Raw genomic sequence first — 17,242 nt, 5'->3', positions numbered from 1 at the left:
ACAGAGGGCACAGCAAGAGGGACAGAAGCAGGCAAGGGCAGAGACTGGAGAGAGCCAGGCCTGGGAGCAGGAACAGCTGCTCCATTGCACTCTTGGAGAAAGCTCTTGGCTGGTTCAAAGAGCTGAAAGGCGTGAAGGGCAGAGAGGAGGGCCCCACCAAACAATGCTCCTGTTTCCACAGCCTCCCCTCTCCGTGTCCCAGAAGGAATTGGATGGACTGTGTTCTTCTCTCTGAGTTGTCTAGTTCAGCATGAACAGCTCAGCACCAGGAGCTGAAGGAGCTGAAGCCTCAGGCCACAGGAGCTGGGCAAGAGGGAACTTCTGGAGCAAAGTAATGCTACTAAAATAGACACAGCTGAATGCAGTGGATTATAATAATGGAATCACAGAATCCTTTCTGTTGGAAAAGCCCTCTGAGCTCACCCAGTGCAGCCGCTCACCCAGCAGTGCCAAGCCCAGCAGTAAACCACGTCCCTGAAGTGCCAAGGCCTGGACACCAGCCCTGAGTGAGGCCTGGACAGCAGGCCCAGAGCCAAAGGTGGCCTCTGGATGAACCTTCCAAGCAAAGGTTACCTTTGTATCTGCTCCCTAATGAAATATGCATGGTCATTAGCCCTGTAATAGATGTAGTCACTCATTAGTGAAACATGTATGGACCTTTGTGTATTTAGAAGCCAGACAAGGCCATGAAATCTGACATCTGGCCTTGTTTGGGGCTGTATGGTCAAAGTCAGCTCCCTTGGTTCCTCCTTGAGCCCTGGCCAGGCTTTGGGAGGGACCCAAGAGGAGGATGAAGCCAGATGATGCCACACTAGCAGTGCTGTCAGTTTGTTCATTCAGCACTGTCAGAGCTGGGCTCTCTCACAGTGGGGTTGGAGCCTCTCTTGGGGCTGGAGGCACCTGCAGGAATTCCCAGTGCCCAGGAATGGCTCTGCAGCCTTGGCTGTGACAGCTTCCCCAGCTGCTGTGTGAATCTGGGGGATGGTAAAGGCTGAGGGTAAATGCTGCTGGATGCAGGCAATCTTTGGTGGGGATGGTTAGGTGCATTGCTGAGCTGCTCCTTTTGTGATTCTTTGCTGCTCTGAACTGCAGGAAATGACACTGATTCCTTCAGTTGGAGTCTGTGTCTTTGGTGCTGACCCTGCCCTCTGGTAAAACAAAACTGGCACAGTCTGGCCAGATGACAACAAAATGTCACTTGTTCAGTGTAAATGTGAGGAATCAGTCCCATCAGAAATTCCCAGATGGGAAGCCCTTCAAGCCCTTCCCTGGGGTTCCCTGGCTCTGGAGTGGGCTGAGGTCGGGGCCCCGTGGGAGCAGTGGGGCAGTCAGGTAAAAGAAGCTGCAGCCCTGGATGTCTTCAAATGCACCCAAAAATTGCACATGGAAAAGGAAAAGAACTTGTGGGTTTGGGCAGACAAAGATGAATTTGTTAAGAGTACATGGAAACAGCACCTTCAGAAGGAACAATTACTGTTGGAATGCTCCCACACGGAGCAACAGAAGAAGGTTTTAATCTTGAGCTCAGATGCATTTGTGCAAGTGAAATATCAATATAATAAATAACTATATACATATTTATAGGATAATAAGACCTTCATTTATATTTATAGATTTATATATATATATATCCATCTATATCTATATTTCTATATCGCTATCTACATATAAAATAATAATAATGGGAAATGGTGCTGACACTACTTATTTGGTAGCTTTGGCTGCTCAGGGATGTAACACTAAATACCCTACAGAACAGGATTGGCCAGGACCCTAATGCCAGTGGTCAACTTTGTGAGATTGTATACAATGAAAAAGGGAGGAAGGGAGAAAATTGGCTATTTTTACAGGGTGTGCTGATACTGTGATGCAGAGTGCTTTGTCTGTTCTGATGAGAAATACAGGGATTAAGCCTGCAGGGTTTTTCATGTACCAGACTATGCACAAGCTGCAGGATTGGTTGTGCGGGTGAAGGGGTTCTTAAAAGAGCAGTTGGAAAAATGAGGAGATGGGAACCTTTGCCCATGGAGAACCCATCTCCCAGATGTGCTCCATGCCCTTCACAATGGCCCACTGGGGAAATGGAACCCCCTTGCTGTGCACGGCTGCCCCCAGTTTGCAAATCCAGCCATGGGCAGTGAGACTTGGGCTGCCTGGGAAATTGTTCTGGCTGTGATGGCCCCTGGCAGGGCCAGCCCAGAGGCTGCAGGGCTGGGCCTTCATGCATTAGAATTCATTAGGATAAATTCAAAGCAAATGAGAGCTATCAATACTGAAACAGGAATTCAGATTCCTCCAGGACACTTTGCTTTGGTAACTGCTCCCTTGGAGCTTGGCCTTGCAAAGTGTTCATGTCATGGCAGGAGGAAATGATGCAGAATATCAAGGAGAAATTACAGTAATTCTGTTAAACAATAGTGAACAAGATTGGATTATTCAACCCCATGACAGGGTAGCACAATTATTGATTTTGCAATTTCAGGAATGATTGTGAAAAAAGGAGATCCACCTCCAATCCCCATCATTTGTGGAGATAAAGGGTTTGGATCCAGCAGTCCTAATAATGGAGCCAGAGTGTGGGTCCGGAGGCCAAAAGGTCCTCCCAAAGCAGCTGAAGGAGCAGCTCCTAGGAAAGACAACTCTGAGTCCTGAAACCTGGGCAGGAACAATGGGAATGTGTCCCTGCAGCCAAGTATTCTGTGTGAGAACAAGTAGATCTGACAGGATACTGTTTTACACATCCTGCCAGACCCCAAGGGCCCCTTTGGAAAATGCTCTTATCCACGGGGCTCCATATGAAGGCTGCTGTGACACTGAGGAACTTGCACAGGAATTCCATCCAGGAGCCTGGGTGCCCCTCAGGGACTGGGACCCGGCCCCTTCCAGCCAGAGGAGAAAGGGCTCCCCAAGCCTTGTTAGCCACAGACAACATGGTAAAGCTGAAAAGCAAAGGACCTCAGGGCATTATTCTGGAATTAAAAAGGTGCCAGCTCCATGGACAACAGAATTCTTGTTCCTAACTCGAATGTGATTGAAAAAGAAGAATGAAGAACGGTGTCACTAAAGTACTACTGATGTCTGTATGGTGTACCTTGGTAGAATCTTTGTCTGCCACAAACACCTCTAGTGTTTCACCAAGGTGTTACTCCTCAAAATGTAATGATTAGTTATGAAGCTGTAAAGATCAGGATAGCCAAAATACTGCATGTCACCAATTGCCGGGGTTGTTCTCAGCTGGAGTTGGGAGGAGTGGGGTTCCCTTGGAGGGCCCACGCTGTGGGGTGGCCAGAACTCTGTCCATGGGCTCTGACTCATAACTGTCAGTAAAGGGACAGTTAAAGAAGACACAGGAATGCAATGATCACTTGGACAAGACTCCCTAAGATTTCCCTTCCGGAGAAACCAAACCCTGTTCTGGTTCCAGAGGCCACAGTGTGGAGGATTTCTGTGCTTTTCCATCACTGCCAATGTCAGTAGAACTTGGGGTGCTGGAGCTGCTCAGTGTCAGTGTCACACCACTCTTGGCTGCAGGGCCACCATTTTGGGTCCTTCAGCAACAACCACAAGGAAGAGCTGGGGCCCAGAGAACATTTTCCCCCCAAGGAGTGCCTTGGCTTTCAGCAAGCAAAAGATTCTGGTTCATCCTGTGCCCCATGTGTGCTGCCCTGTCCTGAGGAGTTTACAGGAATAAGCTAAATGGATTATTAGAAGAAGTAGCAAATGATCCTGTTAAAATGTCCAATAGCACATCCTGTGAGCTCCAACAAACACCACTGGGGACTCCACAGAACTGCATGGCCTTGGATTACATGCTTGCTGGCCAAGGAAGAGCCTGGGCTCTCATGGGACACGAATGTTGCTCTGCTCTCAGGGATGGGTTTGAAGGCCAACAGTCAGGAATGGCCTTTACACAAAGAGCAGGAGAAGAGTGGCAGAAAGAAGAAAATTCTTCTGGCTGGGATTGGCTTCATGGCTGCCAAATTGGAGGCTGCTGTGACAGGCATTTGTGGCAGTGCCTGTCATCATTGCAGTGTGTGCACTTGGTGTGCACTCTGACATTCCACGTCAGAGTTGTTGTGATGCTTTGTGCTGGGAAGTGGAGTATTGGGACTTGTCTTAAAAGAGACAGTCTCAAGAAAAGAGGCATTTGATAAATAACAGAGAATAGCAGCAGCTATTTAGGCATGATTTAAAAAGAACGGAGTAATGAAAAAAACAGCACTTAATTGAAGCACAAGAGGAGATGCCTTTATGCCTAATATCTCAATCTAAACTGTGTTATTGAAAGAATTGTATGAAGGTTGTAGTTCATCGTGGGTCTGAGGACTAATCAAAGTACCAAGGCCTGAACAGGCTGTGATCAAGGCCTGAACAGGCCCTGAGGCAAAGTTCACCTCTAGATGAACCTTCCAACCAAATGTTATATTTGTGTCTACTCCTTAAGGAAGCATGATTAACAACATGATCAGTGCATGTGTTCCTTGATAAAACATGGATTTATCTTTCTGTATTTAGAAACCAGACCAGGCCCCATCTGGCCTTGTTTGGGGCTGAAGGATCAAAGTCAACTCACTTGGTTCCTCCTTGAGCCGTGGCCAGGCTTTGGGAGGAACCAATGAGGAGAATCAAACCAGATGTTGCCACAGTAGCAGTGACGTCAGCTTGTTTGTTTAACAGTATAAAAGCTGTGTCCTCTCCCAGCAGGCTTGGAGCCTCCTTGCCTGCAAAGGTGGAGGCACCTGCAGGAGTTCCCAGTGTCTGGGAGTGGCTCTGCAGTCCTTGGCTTCCCCAGCTGATGTGTAGATCTGGGTGATGGTAAAATCTGAGGGGAACTGCTGGTGGATCTTTCTTTAATCACTGCAGGCAGTCTTTGGTAGTCATGACTGGATGGATTGCTGCGCTACTTTTGTAATTCTTTGCTAATGATGATGTGCTTTGCTGAGCTTATCCTTTTGTAATTCTTTGCAGCTGTGCATGATATAAATGACACAATTCCTTCAGCTGGTGTCTGTGTCTTTGGTAGTGACCCTGCCCACTGGAGAAACAGGGCCCCCTCTTGCCTAAGTGTTACCTGGCAAGGCATAAGCCCTCCCTCCAAAATTCCCCCCCTTCACACACTGAGCATGTCCTCTGGTCTGGGGTATGGCCGGGGCCAGTTGGGGTCCCCTGTCCTGGCTGTGTCCCCTGCCCAGCTCCCCTGCAGCCCCAGCCCCTCCCCAGCGTGGCTGGACGAGGGGCAGGACAGGCCTTGGCTGTGCTACAGCTCAGCAAGAACAAAACCATCTCTGCGTGCTCAGCCCTGTGCTCAGCACCCGGCCCAGCAGTGTCTCAGTGCCAGGGGCTGTGCCCTCAGTCCCTGCCAGGGGTTTCCATGGCAACTGCCAGGCCAGGTGACCCAGGTGTCCCCCCCAGTGCCGGTTGCCATGGAAACAGTGCCCAGCCCTGCCCCTTTCTGTCTGGCTGACCTGGCCTTTGGCCCTGGCAGTTCCATTGGCTGCTGGTTCCTGGTGCCTGAGCGGCCAGCGTGGCACAGGGCAGGTTGCCATGGCACAGCCCCCAGCAAGGGATCCCCTCTGGCTCTGGGCACTGACACCTGCCCTGAGCAAGGGACCAGGGCAGCTTTCCATGGCCACCAACCATCACAATGGTTTTGCCCAGAAAAACCATAACGTCCATAACTCTTTGTTCTTTTTCTCTCATATTGTCCTAAATCCTAATTGTCCAGATTTTTATTACTCTAATTATATTACTCTTTTTATAACAATTTAATTACTATTGAACTTTTAAAATTTTAAAAACAAATGATTGGCGTTTTTCACACAGTGCCTAACACACAACATCCCATGTACTGATGTTTCTGGGGGAGCCATTTACAACACCAGGGGGTCACAGGATGTGAAAAACGCCAATCACTTGTTTTTTAAAATGTTAAAAGTTTAATAGTAATAAAATGGTTATAAAAATGGCAATATAATTAGAGTAATAATAATTTGGATAATTTGGATTAGGATAATATGAGTTAATAGAAACAAAGACTTACGGACATCCAGGTACCTTTTTCTGGGCAAAATAAGCCTGAAAAAGGACACACTTTAAGAGAGGATTAACCCTTAAAAACAATGACCTATTGCATATTCATACACCTTATACATGATGCATAAATTCCATTCAAACACAGGATTCTGTCTGGTCAGTATCAACTTCTTCCTCTGCATCCTGACATCATCTTCATGGCTGAGCAGGCAGGAAGAAGTTCGTTTCTTCTGATAAGAGAGCAATAAATTCTCTTACTCTGAAAGATTTAGGTATCCTGTGGCTGCTATCTCGCTGCAAGTCCTTTCTTTAAAAAAGTCTCACATAGCATAGTTTCTATTTTATTATAGTTTCTATTTATTTATTTATAACATTATGTTATACCCTTAACTAGATTTAACACCCTACTTAAGAAAATTAATACAGCATTACTTTCTGACATAACACATATAATATTCACTTTAATATTTGCGAAAAGCCAATCATAAAATATGTATTTTTCACACAGGAGGACTGGGCTCCCCGTTATTCCCTGTACAGGCGGGACGCCCCCTTCCCCTCAGACCTCTCCCGCCTTCCCCGCGACGGCGAAAGTCCCGCTGTGCTCCCCCGGCCGGCGACCACGGCGACATCCCCAACCCGCTCGACCCCCCGGGCTGCCCCGAGACCTCTCTGGCGTCCACGGGCGACGAACCAGCCCCGCCGATGGCCCCGCCGATGGCCCCGCCGATGGCCCCGCCGATGGCCCCGCCGATGGCCCCGCCGATGGCGCCGCCGATGGCCCCGCCGATGGCGCCGCCGATGGCCCCGCCGATGGCGCCGCCGATGGCGCCGCCGATGGCCCCGCCGATGGCCCCGCCGATGGCGCCGCCGATGGCCCCGCCGATGACGCCGCCGATGGCCCCGCCGATGGCCCCGCGGCCGCCGCTCTGTCCGGCCGGACCGTGTCTGGGGCGGGCCTCGCGAGCTCCGCTAGGCGGCGTCCCCGCTCCCGCGCTGAGGGGCCGCTGCTGCTTCCCGCCCTTCGCGCCCGCCCTCAGCGGCCGCCGGGAGCTGGGGCCGCCCCGCCCGCCCTTTTATCGGAGCCATGGAGAAGAAAAACCGGTTTAAATTGTTCATTCTGCCGCGCCTGATGCAGGGCAGGTGTCTGCAGGCACATCCCAGGTCAGCGCTCGGCCGCAGGGCCGCTGAGGGCGGGCCATACCACCCCGCCCCCGGCCGCCTCCTCGGGCTGTGCTGCTCTGGTGGTCGAGTCTGATGAGGGGACGGGGGGAAAGCGCAGGGGCACTTCCCCGGGGACACAGGGACAGTGCTGGGCCTGGGGAGTGCCCCGGCAGAGCCCCGAGCTGGCACACACATCTGTCCCTTGCATGGGCACAGCCCCGGGCTGGAGCACACACACCTGCCCCTTGCCCCAGGCTGGAGCACACACACACCTGCCCCTTGCCCCGGCAGAGCTGGAGCACACACACACCTGCCCCTTGCCCCGGGCTGGAGCACACACACACCTGACCCTGCATGCGCCGGGATGGCTCCTGCGCTGGACTCATTTCTGTGTGTATGCCTAGAGTGGCATATGCACAGACATCTTCCGTTTGAATTTCAAAGACTTTTGTTGTTGTTTTCTATCAAAACTGAAGGGAATCATCTTCTCGAGCATCCACTCTGTGTTGTAAGTCCGCATTTGATGTAAGTAATTCAGCCCAGAGAGCGAGCAGGGCTCTATTGCCGGCCAGGGTCTGTGTACAAATCACCAATGGGACAGAACTGCTGAGGAACTGCAATGAGCTGTTTTATTTTCCAGCATTAGTCTAATTACATGGTTATGACAATGGGAAGATGCCAGCAGCTCACATCCCAGGCAGCAGACTGAGAACTTAATGTTATAACTTACTTTAGAAGTTTTTTGACCAATCACACAAAGCAAAAGCATATTGACAGTAGTTCTATCCAACCACTATAAGTACACGTACCTTTGGTTAAAACAATGCTTGCTTATTTTGAATACAATACCTGCTTGTAAGCCTTAAAACACAATGCACAGAGCTCCATTATTAAGCTTAGAACTTCCTAATATCTCTGTAGATAATCTTTTCTGTAATTTAGGGAGTTATTCTAACCAAGCTCAGACCATTGTTCTATTTATCCTTACTTTTCTACTTTTGACATAATTTTTCTGCTGACCTATCTCATGGCTACTGCTTGGCTCTAATCACAGTTCTGCTGTCTCTGAGGCCTGCCTTTTGCAGCTTTCCCAAAACCCTTTGATTTTATGGATTCCCACAGGCCCCACTCAGATGCTCGCACTGGCATCGGTGTCTTGGTCTCACCAGATCAGGTGTGCAGTGAAAATGTTCTGTCCCCGCACTGAGTTATGGAAATTCAACAAGTTATTTTTTCATGCGGAAGCTCCTTATGAAATATGTTGAGATTCAAATGGGATATTCTGACAGCAGATGAGTTAGCTGTTTACAGGATGAACTTCTGTGACTTAAAAAACTTGTAAAAGGGTATTTTCATGCTGAAACATAATCAGATATGGTTTAGAAGTGCCCTTGGAAGTAAAGCAAAAAAGAAATATTAACTACTGGTCTTCACAAAAGTAATTTGTCTCCTTGAGTCCTTTGCCATGCACCAGTGCCCAGAGAGGCAGGAGCTGCTGAGTTCCCTGCATTGAAAGCTCCCCTTTGGCCACAGTCTATAAATCAAACTGCGAGACATCAACAGTTTGATAAACCATTGGGAAGTAAGAAGTGAGTTCCAAAGCCATTACCAATACCTTGGGCTTTGAAAATTGTAGGCAGCTGTTTTTTTAATGACAAATTCTATTTTCACATCATCTCTAGGGATTTTTTATGGATTTTATCATTCTTTCTTTACAAGTCTACCCATAAGAAACTAACTTTTAAATTTGTGCAGGGTTTTAACAGATGCTCAGATGATGACTTTAAGCTGCCATTCGATGTGTCGAACCGTGGCGAAATCACTGATTCAGGTATGATTGGAATATTTGCCATGCACCTTCTTTAGATTTTAATATATTGTCAAGTTTTAATTTTCATGAGTAGTCTCAGAGTTTCACATCTGTAACTGTTAAATACAGTTTCACTGTTACTTTTTTTAGAAATACATTGATCAAAATCTCTTCATGTTTCAGATACAATTTCACAGCAAGTGAAACTTTGAAGTAGATGAAGAGATCAGCTAAGTATCAACTCTGCACATCTAGTTCCTTGGGGTCTTCTGAATTTGTTCCCAAACAGTGCCTAAAGCATTATTCAGTAGATATTTCAGGGCTAAAGGAAGTAGTCAAAAGGGAATAATGTTTTCTGTCTCCTGTTTAAAGCTGAACCACTTAGAGGAGATTTTTGTGATTTAGTGAACATGCCGGGAAAAAAATCTTTAAAAATTAAGGTGATTGCAATATTGTTGTTGTTTTTTCTTTGTTTGAAGTGCCTGCGAAGTCTATGAGCTTTAATTAGAGTAAGATTTAAATGCTTAAGTATCCTTGTGAAACTGGTTCTGAATATTCTGTTGAGGGGCAGAAGGGTTGAAGTCAGAGTATTCTTTGGAAAACTGAAGTAGATTATCCCAATTGCCTTGTCTGGCTTTATTTTATCTGTAAAACAATTCAGTGATTTCCTCAAGCACTGGATTCTTTTCACAGCGTCTTTACCAGCAGATCTCTGCTTTAGCACAACTCAGTACAGCTCATTTTTTTTGCAATAGCTTCTGTACTTTGCAGCTACAAAACAATGTTTGCTACCACAAAATAAAACACATTTCTAGTGCTCTCTCTGCTGATTTTCATATCCCTGACTTTTTAGACTTTTTTAATCCTAAGCTGTTAAAGTACCATCAGGACGGTAACAAAACTGTGATGCAGCCAAAACAAGGATGGTGTTTGGGGGTGTTGTAAGTGAACCAAAGGGCCCTTTGGGCTCATGTGTTGCTCTCCCTGCCTCAACCACTGACCCAGCACTGCTTGTAGGGCACTTTCAAGGTGTTCTAACGGCACAAGGGTGGTGGTTTTCCTTCCTGCTCTGTGTGTGAGCAGAGAACTGCTGGGACACTTGGATATTTATAAATCCCTGGGTCCAGATGGGATCCATGCCAGGGTGATGAGGGAGCTGGCAGATGAGCTTGCCAAGCCACTCTCCATTGTTTATCAGGAGTCATGGCTCACTGGTGAGGTTCCAGATGATTGGACACTGGCCAGTGTGACACCCATGCACAAAAAAGGTAGGAAGGAGGATCCTGGTAATTCTGGGCCAGTTAGCCTGGCCTCAGTACCAGGTGAGATAATGGAGCAGTTCATACTGAGTGCTGTTACAGGATGGCCAGGCTATCAGACCCAGCCAGCATGGGTTTATGAAGGGTAGTTCTTGTCTGACCAGCCTGGTCTTCTGTGAGCAGGTGACCACCTGGTGGATGCAGGAAAGGCTGTGGATGTTGTGTATCTGGACTTCAGCAAGGCCTTTGGCACTGTCTCCCACAGCACACTCCTGGAGAAGCTGCAGCCATGGCTGGGACAGGAGCACTCTGTGCTGGGCTCAGAACTGGCTGGATGGGCCCAGAGAGTGATGGTGAATGGTGCCGCATCCAGCTGGCAGCCAGGCACCAGTGCTGTCCCTCAGGGCTCTGTACTGGGACCAGTTCTGTTCAATGTTTTTATAGACAACATGGATGAGGGCATCGAGTCCTTCATTAGTAAATTTGCAGAGGACACTAAGCTGGGAGCTTGTGTTGATCTATTGGAAGGAAGGAGGGCTCTGCAGAGAGACTTAGATTGGTTGGATGGATGGGCAGAGTTCAGCAGCGTGAAGTTTAATAAGTCTAAGTGCTGAGTTCCACATTTTGGCCACAAAAAGTTCCAAGCTGGGGAAAGTGTGGCTGGACAGTGCTCAGGCAGAAAGGGCCTTGGGGGTGCTGGTGACAGCCAGTTGAATATCAGCCAGCAATGTGCCCTGGTGGCCAAGAAGGCCAATGGCATCCTGGCCTGCATCAGGAATGGTGTGGCCAGCAGGAGCAGTGAGGTCATTCTGCCCCTGTACTGGGCACTGCTGAGGCTGCACCTTGAGTGCTGTGTCCAGTTCTGGGCCCTCAGTTTAGGAAGGATGTTGAGATGCTTGAGCACACCCAGAGGAGGGCAACAAGGCTGGTGAGGGGCTTGGAACACAAGCCCTGTGAGGAACATTTGAAGGAGCTGGGGTTGTTTAGCCTGGAGAAGAGGAGGCTTAGGGGTGACCTTATTGCTCTCTACAACTTCCTGAAGGGAGGTTGTAGCCAGGTGGGGTCGGGCTCTTCCACCGGGCAGCACTGACAGAACCAGAGGACACAGTCTCCAGCTACAGCAGGGAAGGGATAGGTTGGGTATTAGGAAAAAAATTTTCACCAAAAGAATAATAAAGCACTGGAATGTTCTTCCCAGGGAAGGTGGTAGAATCACCATCTCTGGATGTGTTTAAAAAAAGACTGGACATGGCACTGGGTGTTATAGTTGAGGTGTTAGGGCATAGGTTGGACTCGATGATCTGAGAGGTCTCTTCCAACCTCATTATTCTGTGATTCTGTGATTCTGTGTGTGTTCATGGCAATATCACAGGTACTCCTGGGCAAAGTCTCTGAAGCTGCTTTCACTTAAGCAGCTTTTACTTCAGCAGTGTCTGTCAGAAAGAGAGGACAGAAATGGTGTGAAGAACCTGCTAGAAGGAATTTTGGCTTCACTGATAATTGTGGCAAAACTTTTATTGATTTTGGTGGACTGCAGTTATCCATGTCTTCAAGCCCATCTATTTGGTGATGTCTGAAGGGGGTTTGGGATATTTCATTGTATTTGTTTCTCCTATGTGCTCTGTAATGTCTTTTGATACATACATAGAGGATGCACAAAGATTTAAACTTGGGCTCCTGATCATATCTAAGCTTATATCACCATCTGTGGAAAAATATTATTCTTGTGATGTTTCTAAGACAGAAATATGTTATCTACAACAGCATTCATTAGATATTATGTACTATTAATTGGATAGTATTTGAGATTAAATTATGGAACCTGTTTTAATAGAATACAGAAACAATGAATTAATTGTTCTCAAAACTCTACAAAGAGGCTGAGAAGATTAAGCAGTGGAAACTGACTGTGGAAACTGAACTAAACCAGAAAGAAAGAAAACTCCAAGAGAATAGAAAGATTATTGAAGCACAGAATAAAGCCATTCAAGAACTGCAGGCCAGTATTGTATAGTGTACATTGAATAGATGAAGTTAAGTGCTTCCTGATTCAGTATGACAGTATTCTTGATACAATTAAATCTTAAAGACTGTTGCAGTTTGGTTTGTGCCTTGAGAAAATGATTATTTTGAGAAGTTGCAGGCACCTGTCCTGTGTGAGGTTGTGTATGAAGAATATACCTGTGGGTGTCTCATTTGCTGGTAAATTATTGTTCATTAATAATTGCATCTTTCATGCAAAAGATGACTCAGCATGTAATACCAGATAAAACAGACTTCTGTCTAATGATGCCCAAAATTACTTTTTCATGAGGGATTTGAGAAGTCAAAGTGCATTTCTAATATATTTTTCAATGACAGTGTCTTTTTGCATTTGTTCCCTATGAAATTAGTTTGAGAATGAAAAACTCCATTTGAAACTGGAAGATGAGATATGTGAAAATAAAGATCTCTTGAAAGAGTAAGTAATAGAACCAGGTATATATTTTTGTCGTCAAAATAATCAGTTTTCACATGGGCAGTTTTATGTAGCTGTTAAATTTTGAAGGTAATTTCCATTGTTACTCCTTAGGTACATAAAGCACTGTGCACTCCTGTGCAAACATGACATTTTTCCCTCCTTTAGAGCTGCTGCTTCGAGGCATCTGTGTAATCTGCTCAAGGAAACCTGCACTCGCTTCACAGAGAAGACCAGCAAATGTAAATGCTTTTTTAGTTTTTATTTATCAGAGTAAATGTACTTCTAGCTTGCTCTAAATTCACAAACAGAAGAAAGAAGAAGAAATTTCTCATGCTGTTCAGAAAAGTTCTCCAGTTGAGATCGACTGGATGTGGCTCTCAAAATGAGAAGTGAATTTTAAGTGGCTCACAAAATTGGAAGTGAAGCCCCAGGTCTAACAGACTTTTGGTTTGTTATGCTGAATGCAGAGGGCTTTTGAAGGCAGTGAAATTGTTTGCTGCAAGGTTGCCAGCCTGGGAGCTCTTTGGGTGCCCAAACAGTGCTCCAGGTTTGAGGCAGTGCCCACAGCCCCGACTGGCACTGGCAGCCACTGCAGGGCAGGGCAGGGCTCCCCAAGGCTGCTCAGCCCATTGAAGCTTTGCAGTCCCAGCCACACTCTGGGAATGTATTCAGACATAAGAAGTGACACTTCATGCCTGGTTTTAGGCAGTAGAATCTACTCTAAATTCCCAGCACTCTGTAACAAATTTCCAGAGCTGACATTTCCTGTTTTCAGCCATCACACATTTGTGGGGAAAAAAGGTCTTAACCCCAAGGTATAATGAGTAACTGGAATTCTTCTCATGAAACTGAACAAGCCAAGACAGTTGGATAACTTAATGAAGTTTAAATTCTTGAGGTTTTAAAATATGTTCTTGCTTGGAAATTCTACTTTATATGCAATTTAGAATTGTTATGAAAATCATTAGAATTTTACTAACTTGATCCTGGATACTCAAGAAATGTCTATTTCTTTTTAGCCTTAATTCTAGAAACACTTGTATATAGATGTACTGTTCTTTTTTGACAGCTGTTTCTTTTACTGTTCTCTTTTTAATTGTTTTCTTAGGAAAAATTAGTATCAATTACAAAAGTGAAAGGAAAGAAGGAAAATATGGACATGGAGTGTTGCAATTTTATAATGACAGCTCTGTGGTTATAGGTACCTGCTGATAGGAAGAAATTCAGTGTTAAACCCTAGGTTACAGTTTATACATACTAACAGTTTTGATACATTATTATTCAACAGCATTAATACTATAATAATTAATATGGTCGCATAAACTGATCCAGAATTACACTTTTCACAGAAAAAAAAATCTTAGGAAGGTAATTTAAAAGCTGAGCTTGCTTAATGTTTCATTGAAATACACATTTTCCCTAGATTCTGTAACTTTTGACACTATGTTTCATAATGACTTAATAAATAAGAATGAAACTGATAATTCCTTTGTTAATTCATTATGCTGATTAAGTATAATGACTTGGGCAGCTGGCATTCTTGTTCAAAAGAAAAACTTTCTCCTATGTTCTTGCTTTGATAGATGAACAGGAAAAGGAAGAAACAATACAATTGTATGAGGAATTTCATAGCAACATAGAAGTGACCAAGCTTGATGAAAGGAATGTGAGTTATGTGAGCTGAGCTGAGTTCCATGTTTATGTGGGGATACTGTTTGTGTCCATCATGTATGGGTGTCATGTCATGTGTGATGCAGGAAGTTGGGTTTTCAATCCTTTTTCAAGAATTATTTTTATGTTATTTAAAACACATTCAATGGAGAAAGTGCAGCAGTGTGTGGGATGTAGATCCCTGTGATCTGTGTGATGTGTGCTTAGTCACTGCCACAACTTCTGGCTTCTTTTTGGGCTCTGTTTCACCTACCTGCTGATTTCTCAGAGTGGCTGAGGTGGGCAGCAGCCCCTGGAGAAGTTCCAGGGTTTCCAATATTGAACTTCAGATATTAAATTTTGTTTTTAGAGAATGACAGTGGCATTTGAAGAGCTTCGTGTGCAAGCAGAGATTGACAGATTGGAAATGAGTTTCAAATGTGAGAATTCTGTTTATTGAGTTTATGCAGCTGGCTCAATTTTGTACTTCATAGCTTGTATTACACATGCAGTGTCAGGGCAGACAGATGTGAAGTGCTGGAATGGTGAGCAGCTCACATTGAGACACTGGGACCCTTCTTTTATTCATGCTGCCTTTGGTCACTGCCTGGCCCCTTCTATTTCTGTTCCACTGGACCAAATTTGGAACTTTATTTTTCAAACAGTCACTCAAAATTGAAGTTTTGTCTGTGAAGTACAGTCTAGAGATCAATACTTATTTCACATAGTTTGTTTATTTAAATGATAATGCACTAGTGTACAGCTACAGAAACTTTAGCTAAATGCTCTCTCTCTGTATGTATAGCCTGGTGTGTTCCTGTTTCATTTTCACATGCTCTTTTCTGTTTGTATTTTCATTATAAAATCAAACATTGCCTCAATAATTACTCTTGGGAAACAAATGGTACAGCTGTACAATTCCAAGCAATCTTAAACTGGACGTTGTATTGAACTTGGAATATGTTTCAGCTAGAATGTTAACTATGGATGTTACTGTATCTCAAAAGTAAAAGAAGAAGCAGAAAAAGTGGACAAGTTTGAAAAAGAATGCAAACTGGAAGTCAGTCAAAAGGAAAAGCAAGTTTGCTCATTTTGCCATCTAATATGTAGAGCTTTATTTGTGACTAAAGGGGCAATGCAAGAGCCAAGAACTGTTTCTGGGCATTAGTAAAAAAGACAAAATAACATCTGAAGCTGCATTTAAGTCAAATTCTGCTAAATTTAATGATTTTCAGTGCCTTTAATCTACTGGAATTTATGGTTTGATTTTGAATTGGAGAACTTTTTTGTTTAGAGTAATGTGACTTCATCAATATTTGGCTAAGATTATATCTAGACAAATATTATCTGTCTATCTATATATCTGTCTGTCTATCTAGCTAGCTAGCTAGCTAGCTAGCTATCTGTCTCTAGCTAGCTAGCTAGCTAGCTATCTAATCTAACTTGAATGACAGCAAAATGTCTGCTTACCATACCTGGAGTACAAATGAAAATTAATATCTGTCCCTTTTCCAGACTTCATTTTGATAATTCTTGCATTTTTCTAGATTTCAGCTCTTACCATACAGAGAGATGAAGAAGATGATGTCATAAAAGACAACAAGGTTCAGCTGCAGACATCACAAAATAAGGTTGCTGACTTTATGGAAGCAAAATGTAAGAGCTCTGCCTGCTGTGTTTAAATGTAATTGTTTAAAGAATTTAAATGTAATTGTATATGATTGTTTATTTATTATATGTGATTGTTTATAGAAGCATAGGAAACAGGGTCATGATAGTCTTATTCTGTTGCTGGTTGGCAGGAGAATTTTGGGGCCTTGAAGGCCTTATTTTTGTTTGGAGCTACTCATGTGGGAGCAGGACTGGCAGGGCAGTTTTTAGGGTGAGTCAAGCAGTGAGAGCTTTTGAAAATTGCAAGGGGAAAATGTGTTGCTTCAGTTTTGCAAATTTAGTCAGGCAGATGTCACTGAGGAAACTTACTTTTCAGAATTTGATTTTCAGTATTTTTAAGCCATCTATATTCAAATTTTATATTTTTTTATAGTATATGATGTCAGTACCATTGGTCTTTGTTAAATTCTTTAAATGTATGTAATTTTCCATTTTTGTCAGGATTTTTTAGTAAATATCCTATTTTAAAAATTTAAACATCTTTTTTTGTTTAGTACATAAGGAAGAAATGTTAAAGGAATCCCAGGTCAGTAAAGAACATTTGAGGGCAGAGCTGGAAGAGGCTAAAATTCCATTGCAAAAGGCAGAGGTACCCCTTGCTTATAGTTTTACAGTACAAACAGACTAGATGAGTATTTGCGTAAATAATTATGGATACTTTGGATATGAAACAGCTGTACCTGTTTGTTGCAAAACATGTTTAGAAATGATATCATGTTTTGAAGGTTACTCAAAAGAACTTGGAAACTGAATTCCAGACTAGAATGAAAACATTAATTCAGGTTACTGGAGAAAAGGAAGAATGTAAAAAAATGAAGGCTTTGCTTGCAGCCCTGAGAGAGGAGTTTGAGATTTCTGTTGGCAATTTGAAAAGCTTGCTGCAAGAAGAGCAAAATAGGTAAATTAATGAGTTTAAGTTCCAAGAGTGATCTTACAGGTTGCAGTCTATGACAAAATCAAGAACGATTGGAAATAAAGCTGAAATTTGGAGGTTTTTTTTCACACAGTGGTCTAAATGCAGGAAATTTACTGTAATTTTTTTTTGTTGTGATAGTTGATACTGTATAAAAAGTAAATTTTTCCCCCTCCAACTTTCATAATTTTGGCTTTAAGAAATACATATTTCTGTAAGTATATATTTGTTTACTTTTATATCTACTGTTGTGAGGTTGTGAAAGTGAAATTTGATAAGTG

At 44.2% G+C, this 17,242-nt stretch overlaps 1 pseudogene; it reads right to left on the bottom strand.

Moving 5' to 3' along the window:
• LOC128948243 (serine/threonine-protein kinase pim-1-like) overlaps positions 1-17,242 on the bottom strand; it is a 51,675-nt pseudogene that overhangs the window by 18,734 nt on the left and 15,699 nt on the right.

This window comes from Melozone crissalis, unplaced genomic scaffold (genome assembly GCF_028551555.1).
Source record: "Melozone crissalis strain CALT ecotype California unplaced genomic scaffold, PUWL_Pcris_2 ptg000120l_1, whole genome shotgun sequence".
In the NCBI taxonomy this organism is placed as follows: Eukaryota; Metazoa; Chordata; class Aves; order Passeriformes; family Passerellidae; genus Melozone; species Melozone crissalis.
Note: the sequence above shows the minus strand (reverse complement) of the source record. Positions and strands in the feature narration are given on the sequence as shown.